We start from the raw sequence: 16429 nt of genomic DNA, 5'->3' as shown, positions 1-16429 counted from the left end.
TACACAGCGCAGGTCACTATATGACGTGTACATTAGGGGGAGACCCCAGCTTCCCTGTATGTGATTGGTCACATATACGCAGCGCAGGTCACTATATGACGTGTACATTAGGAGGAGACCCCGGCTTCCCTGTGTGTGACTGGTCACATATACGCAGCGCAGGACACTATATGACATGTACATTAGGAGGAGACCCCGGCTTCCCTGTGTGTGACTGGTCACATATACGCAGCGCAGGTCACTATATGACATGTACATTAGGGAGGAGGCCCCGGCTTTCCTGTGTGACTGCTCTCATATATGCAGCGCAGGACACTATATGACGTGTACATTAGGTGGAGATCCCGGCTTCCCTGTGTGTGACTGGTCACATATAGGCAGCGCAGGACACTATATGATGTGTACATTAGGAGGAGACCCCGGCTTCCATGTGTGTGACTGGTCACATATACGCAGCGCAGGTCACTATATGACGTGTACATTAGGGGGAGACCCCGGCTTCCCTGTGTGTGACTGGTCACATATACGCAGCGCAGGACACTATATGACGTGTACATTAGTGGGAGACCCCGGCTTCCCTGTGTGTGACTAGTCACATATACGCAGCGCAGGTCACTATATGACGTGTACATTAGGGGGAGACCCCGGCTTCCCTGTGTGTGACTGGTCACATATACGCAGCGCAGGTCACTATATGACGTGTACATTAGGGGGAGACCCCGGCTTCCCTGTGTGTGACTGGTCACATATACGCAGCGCAGGACACTATATGACATGTACATTAGGAGGAGACCCCGGCTTCCCTGTGTGTGACTGGTCACATATACACAGCGCAGGTCACTATATGACGTGTACATTAGGAGGAGACCCCGGCTTCCCTGTGTGTGACTGGTCACATATACGCAGCGCAGGACACTATATGACGTGTACATTAGGAGGAGACCCCGGCTTCCCTGTGTGTGACTGGTCACATATACGGCAGCGCAGGTCACTATATGACGTGTACATTGGGGGAGACCCCGGATTCCCTGTGTGTGACTGGTCACATATACGCAGCGCAGGACACTATATGACGTGTACATTAGTGGGAGACCCCGGCTTCCCTGTGTGTGACTGGTCACATATACGCAGCGCAGGACACTATATGACGTGTACATTAGGGGGGGACCCCGGCTTCCCTGTGTGTGACTGGTCACATATACGCAGCACAGGACACTATATGACGTGTACATTAGGGGGGGACCCCGGCTTCCCTGTGTGTGACTGGTCACATATACGCAGCGCAGGACACTATATGACGTGTACATTAGGGGGAGACCCTGGCTTCCCTGTGTGTGACTGGTCACATATACGCAGTGCAGGACACTATATGACGTGTACATTAGGAGGAGACCCCGGCTTCCCTGTGTGTGACTGGTCACATATACGCAGCGCAGGACACTATATGACGTGTACATTAGGGGGAGACCCCGGCTTCCCTGTGTGTGACTGGTCACATATACGCAGCGCAGGACACTATATGACGTGTACATTAGGGGGAGACCCCGGCTTCCCTGTGTGTGACTTGTGCTGTAGACGTGTTGTATAATGTACACACCACCTGACCTCCTGTCCTGTGTACACACACAGCCGGCTTTGTACAGGGTATACAGAAATCCTCTGCCTTAGTGTCCGGCCTGTCTCGGCCTTTGGACTCTGGAACTGATGTGTATTTGGCTGTGCAGTGTCAGGATTCCTGAGGGGTGTGTATCCTGCGAGGAGAGTGCTGGGGGTATTAGGGGGGGAGTGCAGTGCAAAGTACCCCAATATATCTCTGACTGGTAATGTGACTGTACCGCAGTGTAATCTGCACACGTATGTAATATAAAGCCACGTATAGAAGAGGCATACGTATGTAATATAAAGCCACGTATAGAAGAGGCACACGTATTTAATATACAGCCACGTATAGAAGAGGCACACATATGTAATATAAAGCCACGTATAGAAGAGGCACACGTATGTAATATAAAGCCACGTATAGAAGAGGCATACGTATGTAATATAAAGCCACGTATAGAAGAGGCATACGTATGTAATATAAAGCCACGTATAGAAGAGGCACACATATGTAATATAAAGCCACATATAGAAGAGGCACACGTATGTAATATAAAGCCACATATAGAAGAGGCACACACATGTAATATACAGCCACGTATAGAAGAGGCACACGTATGTAATATAAAGCCACGTATAGAAGAGGCACACATATGTAATATACAGCCACGTATAGAAGAGGCATACGTATGTAATATAAAGCCACGTATAGAAGAGGCACACGTATTTAATATACAGCCACGTATAGAAGAGGCACACATATGTAATATAAAGCCACGTATAGAAGAGGCACACGTATGTAATATAAAGCCACGTATAGAAGAGGCATACGTATGTAATATAAAGCCACGTATAGAAGAGGCATACGTATGTAATATAAAGCCACGTATAGAAGAGGCACACATATGTAATATAAAGCCACATATAGAAGAGGCACACGTATGTAATATAAAGCCACATATAGAAGAGGCACACATATGTAATATACAGCCACGTATAGAAGAGGCACACGTATGTAATATAAAGCCACGTATAGAAGAGGCACACATATGTAATATACAGCCACGTATAGAAGAGGCACACGTATGTAATATAAAGCCACATATAAAGGGTAGAGCTCTCATCCTGACCCTCGCTGGCGCTGTGAGTGACCCCTGTGCACGTTCTCCCCCCAGCACTGGTTAGTAATGTGCGGGGCAATAGCTGGGATAACGCGGGGTGACGTCAGACACCCATCATAGGGGTAAATGTAATAACTTGTGAGTTTCGTACAGGATTATACACACCGGAACCCGCAGCGAGTTTCCTGCCAGCAATCACCGGGTGTAATAGGTTGCCCGCCTCGGGGTGACTCGCCCACCTTCCGGCGATGTGTGGTGGGCGAGTGATGAGCCCCACGCAGCGGCATCACTGAGTATTTGCTGGAAATACCGCAATTATTAAAATAAAAAAAACGCAGTATCCCCTGCAGTAAACATTGCGGCTCTGGCACTTCTACTTAGGCCGCTATTGGAGTTATCGGGGGTACAAAGAGCGTGGGGTCCCCAAAGTGTTTCCATTACCGGCACTAGGCTCAGCCTTACGGGGCTAGAGGAACTACAGTGTGGGGGTCCACCCACCATCATTCCAGCAGAGCTATGGTATACCAATTTCCTCAGGGAATGGGGCCCACAAAAAATAAGTGCACGGGCCCCCCCTCCTGAGAACAGCCAGCCCTAGTGCCAATAGGGCGGGGGTAACGTGTTATAGATCACAGAGTAATATTAAACACTCCCAGAAAAGGGTCACTTGCCACCCACAAACACCTTCTTCCTGTCACTCTCCTTGCGATCGGCTCTGCGAATGGATCCTTTGCAAAACCCGTTGCTGACCGGCGATCCGCTTTGCAGCCATCCGTCGCGCCCGTACATTGCGGTGCATGTGCAGTTAGGATATGGTCGCCCGCTGTGCGAAAACGCAGCCTGGCGATCAGGTCTGAATGACCCCCATAGTGCTGTGTGACTATAGTGTATAAGAGGGAACAGTTTATCTTACTACAGCTGTGGGGGTCAGGGTGACCCTGACTGAGGGGCCTCAAGTGTGTACATAGGGGAGGGTCTTACTGATATACCGGGGTAATGGAGAGGGCACACGGGGGAAGGGGGAGGGATATTTACTAAAGTGCTCAGAGTGTTCAGCCTTTGAACTATGGAGGATGTTATGTGCTGTTTGTAAATGGTGAGATTTACTAACCCCCCCGAACCTCACATCAGTCCGCGTTATATCATGTGACGCTGCCATCTTACATATTGTGTATCCACATCAGACCCCTAGATACAGAGCCGGTTCCCAGCCGCCAGTCTGATAGGCGCGCTCATGTATTATATGGAGACAAACTGGTGGTCATTCCGAGTTGTTCGCTCGCTAGCAGTTTTTAGCAGCCGTGCAAACGCTATTCCGCCGCCCACTGGGAGTGTATTTTAGTTTAGCAGAAGTGCGAACGAAAGGATCGCAGAGCGGCGGCAACGTTTTTTTGTGCAGTTTCTGAGTAGCTTCAGACCTGCTCGGCGCTTGCGATCACTTCAGACAATTCAGTTCCTGATTTGACGTCATAAACACGCCCTGCGTTCGGCCAGCCACGCCTGTGTTTTTCCTGGCACGCCGGCATTTTTCCGAACACTCGCTGAAAACGGTCAGTTGACACCCAGAAACGCCCCTTTCCTGTCAATCACTCTGCGGCCAGCAGTGCGACTGAAAAGCTTCGCTAGACCCTGCGTGAAACTACATCGTTCGTTGTAATAGTACGTCGTGCGTGCGCATTGCGCCGCATACACATGCACAGAAGTGCCGTTTTTTTGCCTGATCGCTGCGCAGCGAACGAATGCAGCTAGCGATCAACTCGGAATGACCTCCACTGTGTACTATAGATCAGTCATCCCCGAGATCATTTCCGTCACCACCGAACCGCCCCACAAACGCCTGTGACTGTCAATCAGGCAGAGGCGTTTGCATCACTGCGATGTGATTGCATTTCCTGGGCGGCGCATGCGCACTAGCCTGTAAATCGGTGAAATGTGATTGCATGTGCGCTCATAGCTGAATGAGGCCCATTTCCCTGCACTCCATGAATTAAAAAAAATCCCCCATGTCCTTGTCATGTATCCCATACCGCGAACACAGACATGACACGTGTGTAGTGTTTCCCTTCCGTGCTCGCTGAGATGGTCTCCTGTGTATTAATTACAGAATAATCCAGTATAAGAGTAATAACATGGGAGATAGGCACCTGCTGCCTGCGGCTTCCTGTCAGCTCTGTGCTATGGCGTAGTGGTATGAGCTAACCTGTGAGTACAATACCCCTCTGCTGTGCGGGGGATAATGTGCCCACCCTCTGTGTGTTGTGTATATGGGATAATGTATCCCCTCTGCTGTGCAGTGTATATGGGATAATGTACCCCCTCTACTGTGCCGTGTATATGGGATAATGTACCCCCTCTGCTGTGCAGTGTATATGGGATAATGTACCCCCTCTGGTGTGCAGTGTATATGGGATAATGTACCCCCTCTGCTGTGCCGTGTATATTGGATAATGTACCCCCTCTGCTGTGCCGTGTATATTGGATAATGTATCCCCTCTGCTGTGCCGAGTATATGGGATAATGTACCCCCTCTGCTGTGCCGTGTATATGGGATAATGTACCCCCTCTGCTGTGCCGTGTATATTGGATAATGTACCCCCTCTGCTGTGCCGTGTATATTGGATAATGTACCCCCTCTGCTGTGCCGTGTATATGGGATAATGTACCCCCTCTGCTGTGCCGTGTATATTGGATAATGTACCCCCTCTGCTGTGCCGTGTATATTGGATAATGTATCCCCTCTGCTGTGCGGTGTATATGGGATAATATACCCCCTCTTCTATGCGGTGTATACGGGATAATGTACCCCCTCTGCTGTGCGGTGTATATGGGATAATGTGATCCCTCCGCTGTGCAGTGTATACGGGATAATGCACCCCCTCTACTGTGCGGTGTATACGGGATAATGTTCCTCCTCTGCTGTGCGGTGTATATGGGATAATGTACCCCCTCTACTGTGTAGTGTATATGGGATAATGTACCCCCTCTGCTGTGCCGTGTATACAGGATAATGTACCCCCTCTACTGTGCGGTGTATACAGGATAATGTACCCCCTCTACTGTGCGGTGTATATGGGATAATGTACCCCCTCTACTGTGCAGTGTATATGGGATAATGTACCCCCTCTACTGTGCAGTGTATATGGGATAATGTACCCCCTCTACTGTGCAGTGTATATGGGATAATGTACCCCCTCTGCTGTGCGGTGTATACAGGATAATCTACCCCCTCTGCTGTGCCGTGTATACAGGATAATGTACCCCCTCTACTGTTCAGTGTATATGGTATAATGTACCCCCTCTACTGTGCAGTGTATATGGGATAATGTACCCCCTCTGCTGTGCGGTGTATACAGGATAATGTACCCCCTCTGCTGTGCCGTGTATATGGGAAAATGTACCCTTTGCTGTGCCGTCTATATGGGATAATTTGACCACTCTGCTGTGCAGTGTATTATGGTGTAATGTACCCCCTCTGCTGTGCGGTGTATATGGTATAGTGTACCCCCTCTACTGTGCGGTATATATGGGATAGTGTAACAGTCACACTGCTGAGTCAGACGCAGCAGTGCTACGTTTCGCACCACTACATCAGTAGTGATAGGAATAGCAGCGCAGCTGTCTTTGCATTGGAAAAATGTTGAATTGCTTCAATGATTTTGTATCCACTACTGCTCTGCGCAGCTGGTTGGATACATTATTATCAGGGCCCTCACGGACCTCAATAAGTCACATGAGGAATAGGCTGCAGTGTCGCATATCTATCATTCTGTTTTTTTGCTTGTTTTTTTTAACTAAAATAATGTGAAAACAGATTTTCACACCATTTTAGTATCACATAAATGTATCACATATAGATGTATCGCATACTATAGATGTATCACATATAGATGTATCACATACTGTAGATGTATCACATATAGATGTATCACATACTGTAGATGTATCACATGTAGATGTATCACATACTGTAGATGTATCACATATAGATGTATCACATACTGTAGATGTATCACATATAGATGTATCACATACTGTAGATGTATCACATATAGATGTATCACATACTGTAGATGTATCACATATAGATGTATCACATACTGTAGATGTATCACATATAGATGTATCACATACTGTAGATGTATTACATATAGATGTATCACATACTGTAGATGTATCACATACTGTAGATGTATCACATACTGTAGAAGTATCACATATAGATGTATCACATGCTGTAGATGTACATACCTCCCAACTTGACAGTTCCCTAAAGAGGGACACAAAGCCGCGCGTGCTCCCGGAAAAGGGGGCGTGAACTAAGAAAAGGGGGCGTGGCTTCGCGGGAGAACCCGCGATCGCGAGCCACTCCCCCGTTTTCGTCACTGAGGGGGCATGCCCAGCGCTCTGTGAGCCGCTGGCATGCCCCCTCTCCCTCTGAATCCAGTGAATAGACGCTGTGCGCATGCGCACAGCGTCTATTCAACGCTGCTCTGCTAAGCAGGGCAGCGAGACACAGAGACTCCCAACTGCCCCCCTCACCGCGGGACAGTTGGGAGGTATGGATGTATAACATATAGATGTATCACATACTGTAGATGTATCACATATAGATGTATCACATACTGTAGATGTATCACATATAGATGTATCACATACTGTAGATGTATCACATATAGATGTATCACATACTGTAGATGTATCACATATAGATGTATCACATACTGTAGCTGTATCCAGTAGCGGATCTTGCCACGGGCAAGCAGGGCTTTTGCCCGGGGCGCCGCCTTCCAGTGGGCGCAGGGCGCCATCCGCAGGGCGCCGCACCAGGGCAAGATCCGCTGCCCCCCTGCTGCCGCTGGCCGCTGCCCCCCCCCCCCCCCCGCTGGGAAGGGAAACTAGACGCGTACACGTCTAGTTTCCCTTCGTGGGGAGGACCTTTGATGTGCGGAGCGCGATGACGTCATCGCGCACCGCACATCATTTCAGTCTGTACAGGGCGCGTAAATGACCACGCCCCCTGTACGAAGCCACACCCCCTAATGCCGCCCGGGGCGCCAGATGCCCCGGAACCGGCCCTGGCTGTATCACATATAGATGTATCACATACTGTAGATGTATCACACATAGATGTATCACATACTGTAGATGTATCACATATAGATGTATCACATACTGTAGATGTATCACATACTGTAGATGTATCACATATAGATGTATCACATACTGTAGATGTATCACATATAGATGTATCACATACTGTAGATGTATCACATATAGATGTATTGCGTACTATACATGTATCACATATAGATGTATCACATACTGTAGATGTATCACATATAGATGTATCACATACTGTAGATGTATCACATATAGATGTATCACATACTGTAGATGTATCACATATAGATGTATCACATACTGTAGATGTATCACATATAGATGTATCACATACTGTAGATGTATCACATACTGTAGTTGTATCACATATAGATGTATTACATACTGTAGATGTATCACATATAGATGTATCACATACTGTAGATGTATCACATATAGATGTATCACATACTGTAGATGTATCACATATAGATGTATCACATACTATAGAAGTATCACATATAGATGTATCACATACTGTAGATGTATCACATATAGATGTATCACATACTGTAGTTGCATCACATATAGTTTTATCACATACTGTAGATGTATCACATGTAGATGTATCACATATATATGTATCACATACTGTAGATGTATCACATATGGATGTATCACATACTGTAGATCTATCACATATAGATGTATCACATACTGTAGCTGTATCACATAGATGTATCACATACTGTAGATGTATCACATACTGTAGATGTATCATATACAGATGTATCACATACTGTAGATGTATCACATATTGATGTATCACATATAGATGTATCACATACTGTAGATGTATCACATATAGATGTATCACATACTGTAGATGTATCACATACTGTAGATGTATCACATATAGATGTATCACATACTGTAGATGTATCACATACAGATGTATCACATACTGTAGATGTATCACATATTGATGTATCACATATAGATGTATCATATATTGATGTATCACATCCTGTAGATGTATCACATATAGATGTATCACATACTGTAGATGTATAACATATAGCTGTATCACATACTGTAGATGTATCACATATAGATGCATCACCTACTGTAGATGTATCACATATTGATGTATCACATATTGATGTATCACATATAGATGTATCACATAATGTAGCTGTATCACATATAGATGTATCACATACTGTAGATGTATCACATATAGATGTATCACATATAGATGTATCACGTACTATACATGTATCACATATAGATATATCACATACTGTAGATGTATCGCATATAGATGTATCACATACTGTAGATGTATCACATATAGATGTATCACATACTGTAGATGTATCACATATAGATGTATCACATACTGTAGATGTATCACATATTTATGTATCACATATAGATGTATCACATACTGTAGCTATATCACATATAGTTTTATCACATATCGTAGATGTATCACATACTGTAGATGTATCACATATAGATGTATCACATACTGTAGATGTATCACATATAGATGTATCACATACTGTAGATGTATCACATATTTATGTATCACATATAGATGTATCACATACTGTAGCTGTATCACATATAGTTTTATCACATATCGTAGATGTATCACATACTGTAGATGTATCACATATAGATGTATCACATACTGTAGATGTATCACATATAGATGTATCACATACTGTAGATGTATCACATACTGTATATGTATCACATATAGATGTATCACATACTGTAGATGTATCACATATAGATGTATCACATACTGTAGATGTATCACATATAGATGTATTACATACTGTAGCTGTATCACATATAGATGTATCACATACTGCAGATGTATCACATATAGATGTATCACATATAGATGTATCACATATAGATGTATCACATACTTTAGATGTATCACATATAGATGTGTCACATACTGTAGATGTATCACATATAGATGTATCACATACTGTAGCTGTATCACATATAGATGTATCACATACTGTAGATGTATCACATATAGATGTATCACATACTGTAGATGTATCACATACTGTAGATGTATCACATACTGTAGATGTATCACATATAGATGTATCACATACTGTAGATGTATCACATATAGATGTATCACATACTGTAGATGTATCACATACTATAGATGTATCACATACTGTAGATGTATCACATATAGATGTATCACATATACAGTAGATGTATCACATATAGATGTATCACATACTGTAGATGAATCACACATAGATGTATCACATACTGTAGATGTATCACATATAGATGTATCACATATACAGTAGATGTATCAAATATAGATGTATCACATACTGTAGATGTATCACACATACAGTAGATGTATCACATATAGATGTATCACGGGGCTTTTGTAGAAGATTTAGTAAAAATTGTCTCCATTCCCTAAAATTCACTTGGCTTTAGAATGCGGACAGCATTTCCCATACCTCTAATGGGAAATGTGATCAGTCCGTATTTACTATGCTCTGCTTTAAAAAAAAATGTTTGGAGGCAGCGCTGCTAACCTAGCACCGTGGTGTTAGCAGAGGGTCTCCTACGTTCTCCTCCACTGCTGTCTTCCAGCATACCTTATCCCAGTGATTCTCAGACTGTGTGCCATGGCACCGCAGCTCTTGGTTGTGTGCCCTGGGTTAGTTATCCAAGACCAATTCATATCATTTATTGTCAGTGCAATGGGCAAAACCAGTGCTGGTGGCTGCCAGTCATAAAATATGTGGACAAACAGAAGCAAATCATGTCCCTCACCACACACCTGACCCAAGGAGGACATATAAACACAATTCATTTAATATTTCTTTCTCCGGCAGGGTCCACTGGTTATCCACAGGATAACATTGGGATATGATGGAGCGACATCGGATTGGCACCAAACGAACACAAGCTTTCTGGCCTCCCAGGATGCAACGGGCTCGTCCATATAATCCCGCCCACTGACTCCGTCAAATCAGTTTTTTGTTTGGTGCGGCAGGAGCCGGACCATGGTCACAGGGCTGCTGTGTTTGGCAGCCCTAAGCTTTATTTGATTTATTTTTTTAGTCTTTCTATGTTTCCTGAGTAATCTTTCCTAACAGCGTCTTACACGTATATTGGAAAGAGTCGCTCCAACAACTCTCTGCTGGGTCGCAACAACACTTACCCACGGTACAAGTGCTGTCTCCACGGGCGTCTGTGTCGGATATACTAGCAGGTCCAGCAGATGTTACCAGGCTGTGGCCGGAGCACGGGGAGAAGTTAAGGCATCGGTTCCGCTTAGAAGGAGACTGTCCGCACTGTTTTGGGAGGAGACTACCAAACAGTAGCTGACACGCCGCCACCACGGGTGCTCCAGCGCTAGGCTTTAGGGATCAGACGGCGCCAGGAATAGTTTGAGGCTGTGATCCCTAGGGTTGATGTCAGCAGTGGGGAGTCAGACGCTCTCCTGGTCGCCCCTCCCCCAGTTCATGACCAGTTTCCGAGCGTCTCCCGCCATGAACTGATTGCCTCACTTCCGTCTCAGATGCTACCACGAGGGGACTCGGTCGCAGCATAGGCCGCTGCGTCTGTATACACTAAAGTTTACCGCTAAGAGACCAGGTCGCAGACATAAGCGTCTGCATGCACTAACGTTCACTGAGCATCTGTGTCCACTAAAAGTTACCAGAGCGGCAGTGTACACTAGTAGCGTCTGGATCCACTCAGCGTTCGCTAACGTATTGATCGATCCTGGAAGCGGGGTGAGTCTCCCTGCATCCCACTCTACAGAGTAAGGGTTATACAGCACTAAATTTCTATCTACTTTTTGTCAGTATGAATAGTTAAGTTTAGTGCCTATTGCATATGAGTTTTTGTACAATACTGTGGTTTTCTTCGCAATGCGTCTGAATACGTTAAAATAACTGTATAGAACAGAGTACAGTAGATGTACTCCTACATACTTGAAATGTGTTCGTAGTTGATCATATGCTCATATGACAAATATATAACTTGTGACTGACTGCTAGTGTGATTGCTGACTTTATATGTTTGTCAGTGTTTTCTTCTGAACCTCAATGCTGGTGCTTGGGTTGTGGTCAGATTGATATCACTTTTATACATGTAAAGTGATTACAGTCACAGATTGTGTAGTATACTGTGAAAAAGCTGATTGTTTATCATGTCTAAGAGCGGCAAAGGTGACGAGGTTACATTAACAGTAACACCAACACTCATAACATGTTTATCCTGCAAGGTGGGGTTATCAACTCAACATCTGGCACACGATGGGTTATGTGCAAATTGTTTTGCGTTTCAGCAGATTGCAAGGCAGATCCCTGTTCAAAGACAAATAGATCCACCTTGGGCTGTGTTTGCACAAACCTTATCCAGTATAGCTGACAGGTTGGTACCTGCAGCTTCAACCTCAGTAATAGGGTACACTATTAACCCATACATGCAGCTCCCATCTTATGGTATAGCCCCTACAGTTTCTACAAATCAACAAGCTGATAAACCAAGGGTAACTAGATCATCAAATTCACAGGCTACACAGGATGATACAACAGATGATGACTCCATATACTCTACTTCACCATATGAAGAACAAATGGAGGGTTTCAGCTCAGAGGATATAGCTGAGTTAATTGGAGCAATGAAGGCTATTCTGTCTTTAGGGGATTCAGCTGAGCCAATAATAAAAACTAAAGCACCTGTGTTTAAACGTCCCAATACAGTTAGGGTTTAGTTTCCAGGGTCAGAGGAACTGACGGAAATTATAGAGGAACTTTGGGCTATGCCCAATAGGAAATATAGAATTACCAAAAAAGTGTGATTCTTACTACCCTTTTCCAGTTGGGGACTGTTTAAAAAGAGAAGTACAGTATTTGTGCGAAAATCTATTTTGCCTTTGCCATCTACGTCATTAAATGATGTCACAGACAGAAGAGTTGATGTTTTTTTGAAAAACATATTCTCTCTGTCAGGGGCAGTCATAAGGCAAGCTATGGCCTCAGCCTGGATGGCAAAAGCGGTAGCTGAATGGGCTGAAGAACTGGAAAATGGGCTCTCAGCACCTACTAGGGAGCAGGAGTCCCATATAGCCCATATGAAACAGGCTGCGCTATTCCTAGAAGAAGCAGCAATGGATATGGGTACGATTGCTTCTAAAGCGTCAGCCTTAACGGTAGCTGCTCGCAGAGCAATTTGGCTACGTACATGGAAAGCTGATTCAGAATCCAAGAAGGTTCTGGAAGCTTTGCCTTTTGTTTGGAACATTCTTTTTGGTAAGGAACTGACAGATATTCTGGAGTCAGAAGCTGAATCCAAGAAGGTCAGGTTTCCTGCCAGTTACAACCCTAAGCCTAAGGGCTCGGGATTTCGGCCATTTCGGTGGCAAGGTAAAACAAAAGGTAAAAATGAATGAAAGCAAACCCAGTACAATAAGTCTCGTAAAGCAAAGAAGCAATGGGCCACTAGAGGGCCAGCTTCCAAACCAGAACAAAAACCATCAGCCTGATGGTGCAGGCCTCCACTTGGGTGATTCCAAGGTAGGGGGCCGTCTTCTTCAGTTTGTACACACATGGCAGCAGTCGACAACAGACACTTGGGTGCAAGAAGTATCTCTGGGTTATGTTTTCTCTTTCAAGAAGCAGACTCCTCGAAGGTTTTTTTGCACCAGCCCGTCTCATATAGAGGCAAAGGCCAGGGCCCTGCAAGAAGCAGTTCAGAAATTGCTTCAGTCCAGGGTAATTATTCCAGTACCCCCAGCACAACGGGGGCAGGGTTTTTACTCCAACCTATTTTTGGTCCAGAAGCCAAATGGTTCATTTCGGCCTTTCCTCAATCTCAAAATGTTAAACAAATACATTTGGGTCCCAAGGTTTCACATGGAGACATTACGCTCCATAGTTTTGGCCATGGAATCAGGGGATTACATGGTATCAGGTTTGTGGCTGTACTTTCAGACCTGCCTGCATAATCCTCTCTCACTGTGCAGGGCGTCCATGTGTCAGTTTAGTGGCAGTAAGCTGAACCTGGGCCCTGCAAGTGAGAATTAGGATTGTGGAGACTCTCCTTGTGTCTATTATTCCATCTCTGACCAAGGAGTTTACTGCCACACCTGTTGGTAACCCTTTAGGGTTTTGCTGTTGCCCTTAGCAACAGCATTTCGGGTTCTCTACGTATTAAAACACATCATCTTGCTTTTTCCATCTGAGCATTTCTAATACTAGGGAGACACCCAGTTTCTTAGCCTCTGGGCTTCTCTGTTCACTCTGTGTTGGTTTTGTTACCCTATCACCTTCTGTGTACGTTATGTCATATTTCCCAGTCTGTCTGTGAGTTCATTTGTTTTGCATCCCTCTCTGTTCAGACACCAGTACATTCCTGCAGGCACTGGTGTGTATAACAGTTCAAACACCAGTACATTCCTGCAGGCACTGGTGTGCATAACATATTCAGCAGCCAAATACTCCTGTTGAAATTTTGTGGGAATATGGAGCATACCCCTCAAAATACGTTGCAACAGGTGGTCGATCAGGTGCAGGTCCTGACTCGTCAATTTAATGATTTGTCCATTAAAATGCACACCTCCCAGGCCGCTGGCGGAGCTCCCGCAGCAGCAGCACCTTCAGGGGTTAAGGAGCCGAAATCTTCCGGATCGTTTTTCTGGAGATCGCTCGCAGTTCTTTTGTTTCAAGGAGAGCTGCAAGTTATATTTCCAGCTTAGGCCTCAGTCTTCTGGGTCAGAGATTCAGCGGGTGGGCATAGTGATTTCCTTGCTACAAGGAGACCCACAGGTCTGGGCATATGGGTTGCAGCCTGACTGTCCGTCGCTTAAAAGTGTTGATGCTTTTTTTACGGCACTGGGCATGTTGTATGATGACCCTGACAAGACGGCCTCAGCCGAGGCTCAGATTTCGATCCTTAAGCAAGGGCGAAGGCCAGTTGAGGTTTACTGTACGGAGTTTCGGAGGTTGGCCCATGATACCCAGTGGAATGACCCAGCCCTGAGACACCAGTACCGAAGAGGTCTTTCTAACCAGATAAAAGACCAACTGGTACAATATCCCTTGCCTGATAGCTTGGATCAGCTCATGCAGTTATCCATCCGGGTGGATAGACGGCTGAGAGAGCGTAGGCTTGAAAGGGAGACCGAGGTTTCCTTCTTTCCCAAGGGAACCTCAGACTCTGAGGAATTTTCCGAGGAGCCTATGCAGATTGGGGCTACCCGCCTCTCCTCGCGTGAGAAGACGCGGAGGAGACAGCAGGGGTTGTGTTTGTACTGTGGGAATAAGGGTCATGTGGTAGTATCATGCCCAGAAAAGCCGGAAAACTTCAGGGCCTGAGGGTGATGGGAAATATTTTGTCAGGCCAGAAGTCAGAATTTCCCAAGAAGACTTTTATCATTCCGGTGACCTTGAAGATCCTCGGTCAAACTGTCAAGACTGAGGCCTTTGTGGACAGTGGGGCCGACGGGGTTTTTATGGACCGCCAATTCGCCCTGAAACACTCTGTTTCCTTAGTACCCTTGGCGTCGGAAATTGAGATTTGTGGGTTAAACGGGGAACCATTATCCCAGGGTAAAATTACCTCTTGCACTAGCCAGATTTCTTTGTTTATTGGAGCCACACACTCTGAAAAATTGTCCTTTTATGTGACTGTCTGTACTTTTGCCCCATTGGTGTTGGGGTTACCCTGGTTAAGGGCCCACAATCCTCAATTTGACTGGGTCTCTGGGGAGATTCTTAGTTGGGGTACTGATTGTTTCAGGAGTTGCTCGAGCCTTCCAGTCAGGCTCTCGCAGCTAAGTTTGCCAGGATTGCCAGGGTGTTATGCAGATTTTGCGGACGTGTTCTCCAAAAAAGTTGCAGAGGTACTACCTCCCCATCGCCCCTATGACTGTGCCATTGATTTGTTGCCGAATGCTAAGCTTCCCAAGAGCAGGTTGTACTCCCTGTCACGTCCTGAGACTCAGGCTATGGCAGAGTACATTCAGGAGAACTTGGCTAAAGGATTTATCAGACCTTCACAGTCTCCAGTTGGGTCGGGGTTCTTCTTCGTGAGTAAAAAGGACGGTTCATTGCGACCCTGCATCGACTTCAGGGAATTGAACCGTATCACGATTAAAAACTCATACCCACTGCCTCTCATTTCGGTCTTGTTTGACCAGCTTCGTACTGCCACCATTTTTTCTAAGATTGACCTACGCGGTGCGTACAATCTAATCCGAATAAGAGAGGGGGATGAATGGAAGACTGCCTTTAATACCCACTCAGGGCATTATGAATATTTGGTGATGCCTTTTGGGCTCTGTAATGCCCCGGCAGTCTTCCAGGATTTCATGAACGATGTGCTCAGGGAATATTTGGATAGATTCTTAGTTGTATACTTAGATGACATCCTAATCTTCTCCCATTCCCTGGAGGAACATCGGAAGCATGTACGCTTAGTCCTCCAGAAACTCAGAGACCACCGGCTTGGGGCGAAGCTGGAGAAGTGCGAATTTGAAGTTCAGCAAATCGCATTTCTAGGATATATTATCTCCCCAGAAGGTTTCCAAA

This window comes from Pseudophryne corroboree, chromosome 5 (assembly GCF_028390025.1).
Source record: "Pseudophryne corroboree isolate aPseCor3 chromosome 5, aPseCor3.hap2, whole genome shotgun sequence".
Lineage (NCBI taxonomy): Eukaryota > Metazoa > Chordata > Amphibia > Anura > Myobatrachidae > Pseudophryne > Pseudophryne corroboree.
The sequence above is the reverse complement of the archived record's forward strand: the minus strand, read 5'-3'. Positions refer to the sequence as shown.